Source organism: Primulina eburnea, chromosome 8, assembly GCF_022965805.1.
Source record: "Primulina eburnea isolate SZY01 chromosome 8, ASM2296580v1, whole genome shotgun sequence".
Taxonomy (NCBI): domain Eukaryota; kingdom Viridiplantae; phylum Streptophyta; class Magnoliopsida; order Lamiales; family Gesneriaceae; genus Primulina; species Primulina eburnea.
Genome location: NC_133108.1, coordinates 35,548,701 through 35,552,075, shown reverse-complemented (window position 1 = coordinate 35,552,075; position 3,375 = coordinate 35,548,701).

The following is a 3,375-nucleotide window of genomic DNA, read 5'->3' as shown; positions in this document are numbered from 1 at the left end:
TAAACTCCAGTGTAACTCTGGCTCTGTCTGCAACCACCGGAGCTGGAAGAACTGCTGCCAGATTTCTTGAATTGCTTTCCTCTGGCTTTCAAAAATTCCTTCTTCCCTCCACTGCTGCTGCCACTATCAAATCTGGGAGGTGGTTGCTGTGGTCTCGGTGCTGGAGGCACAAATGAAGCCCCTTTCTGTCTCATCAGACCGGCTTCTGCTCCCTTAGCTCTGTTCAGGGCGTCAGTAAAATTATTCGGTCGCCCTGTGTTCACCAATGTGAAAATATCGGGGTTCAGGCCATTGATGAACAGGTCAGCAGTAGCTTCCTCGCTGTCAGCCACATGTGGAGCAAATTTCAGCAAGGTAGAGAACTTTGACACGTACTCTTCTATGTTCATCTGTCCTTGCTTTAAATTGGCAAATTCCGTCCCCTTGTCTTTTCGATACGACACTGGAAAGAATCGTTGATAAAATTCAGTTATAAATATATTCCAGGTAATAATAGTCGTACCTCTATGCTCCATGGCTCTCTTTCTCGTAATCCACCAGTCCTTTGCAGCATCGTGTAACTGGTGTCCAATTAATTTCACTCTCCTCTCATCTGTATACTCCAAGGATTCGAACAACATCTTTATATCATCAACCCAACTCTCGCATTCCACAACGTTCTCTGTTCCTTTCAAGGTTGGCGGATGAAATGATTGAAATCGTTTCAGTAATATTTCCATTGGAGTCGGGGTGACATCCATTGGAGGATTTGATGTACTTCTCTGTTCTGGTACTCGTCTCGGAGGCATATCTGATAATCAAATAGATTAGTAACAAATACCCCAATTCTATTTCAATCCTCATCTGATCATCTTACTGCTGATCTAGAATCGGTGCTGATCCAGTCTCAATAAAACATATTACTATATCAAAACAGATAAAGAAGTAACATGTATTAAAGCAGTAAGACATGCTAGCATTCAAAAGCAGGAAAGAAAACCTCGATCTACCCCGCTCACTAGCCTCTTCTATCTCAATCTAAAGGATCTATCGCTCTGATACCACCTGTTGTGGCGACCCGGACGCTAATCATCTTCTTAATCGTTATGGGACTAATTTAATCAATTATAATAAACAGGGTCTAATTTTTTTTTTTAAATACGGAAGGTAATGGAATCAAACTCCTATACATATTATTATAAAAGTATAAATCTGATACAATATACAATCATACACATCTCAGGTTCAACAACTAACTATCAAGTGTTTAAACCCTATCTCTAGTCCAAGTCCGTAGTCTCCACTCTACTCGATCTTTCTTCACCTCTGTGACCCTGAACATGTCCCACCTGTTGTCATGCACACATACAGACAAGACAACAGCCGGATAACTCCGGTGAGATATAAATATCCCAGTATAAACAATGTATCATGCAATCATATAAAACATATATAAAAGCATAAACAAACATCAAAACATGTATCTAATCTGACTACATGAATCAATGACTCGTGATCTGATCTTATCTTATCTCTAATCTAGGGATCCCGATCTAATTTAGACTTTGGTATGCTGTATCGAATGTCTACAATAGACGTCGATCTACATCTAAGCTCATCGATACACCGTAAGTCTAGATTCTTCGCGGTTCTGACAAAGACTCGGTGGTTCTGCCCTAGCTAGGCTGATCTGCCCTAAACTCAAACTCTGGCTCTGCTATAATTCAATAGACTAAACATATCAATCTAATAATCTGCAAATATCAATGCAATAAAATAAAGTATGTGATTTTGGGAAACTCAAGTCAAACCTAACTCGAGTTGTGCAATCTCGAACCAACCTCTATTTATACCTTTCTTGCTGTCGTTCGGATACAATCGAAGTCTTGATTCAAAGTCTGTCACTGTCCAATCTAGCATTGACAATATCAATATACTGTATCAATATTCTAATCAAATCACGATATCTCTGTTTTATCGAATTCTGGCGGTACAATAGTACAATCCTGCGATACCGGTGATACCAAACCAATATCTACAAATTCAAATAATTTACAATCAACCACCATATAAATCTGACATCAATTCTAGTCAATTTCATTCTGAAATTCATAAAAATTCCATAATCAGTCCGTTTCTTAATCTGACTTCGATTCTACTCTGTCTAACATGTCAAGAACAACATACATGACGTGTATTCAATTCTAACAACATCATAATTTAAAAACATGTCAAAACCTAGTAAAACTTACGTCCTGTAGTAGCCTGCATTGCTAGGAACACAGTGCCGTACTCGGATTCAAGTTTGGACGGACGGATTGATCGTAAATCAAAATCTAAAATTTAAAAGCAATTTTCCCCCGAATCTTTCGTTTCCTTTCTTCTGAATCATTTTAAGAACTATTGTATAAATATATATATATATATATATATATATATATATATATATATATATCTCCGGTTGATGTCGCGCATATGCGCGCCCTACTCGGCGCATATGCGCGAGGCCTTTGCTCAAATTTGGCAACTCTCGGGTTGTCTCGCGCATGTGCGCGAATCCAAGTCGCGCATGTGCGCCAACCTTTCTGGACCTCTCGCGCATGTGCGCGCATATAGTCACGCATGTGCGCCGATGCTACTGTCTTTGCACATAATTTTTCACACGCGATCTCATTTCGTGTCTCAGTTAGCCCTTTCATAATCGTTTCGATTAAAAATTAATAATCGTAATTTAACACGATATAAAATCTTGGGCATTACAATAACTACTCAAGATGTTTATTTTAAAAAAATTAATAAGATTAATAAGTCATCATTATATATTTTCCATGACAAAACAACCACAAACTCTATCTATGGTGGTTACTCGAAGATTGAGTATTTTTTCATCAAAATGAAAATTTACATAGTAAAATCAAGTATATGTTAAATCTAATTAAATATTTTTATATCAAATATGTATTTAACTGTATTACATGATTCCTCCAAAAAAACATGTTTATTTTAAAATAAATAACATTAATAAGTAATCATCATACATCTTCTAAAGAAAAACCAAAACTAAATTCGTTTATGATGACAACTTGAATATCGAATATTTTCTCAAAAAATGTGAGTATTGTTGGAATATTTCATGTTCACAATCTTAATTTTAATGTGAACAAAACTTGTTTGTTTGTTTTTAATAATCCACCCTAGTGCGGAGATAGCTGAAACTGAAATAATCAGTTACGAGCCAAAACTGAAGATATCGAAGACGTCAATTTAAAGCATCAACTGATCAACCAAACTGAACAAGTTATCAACTGATGAGTCGTAAATGAATTCAACTGAATTTTCAGTTGATAGGTAGATTCAGCAGGAGAACCTCAGAAGCCCGGCCAGCTAAAGGAGTGT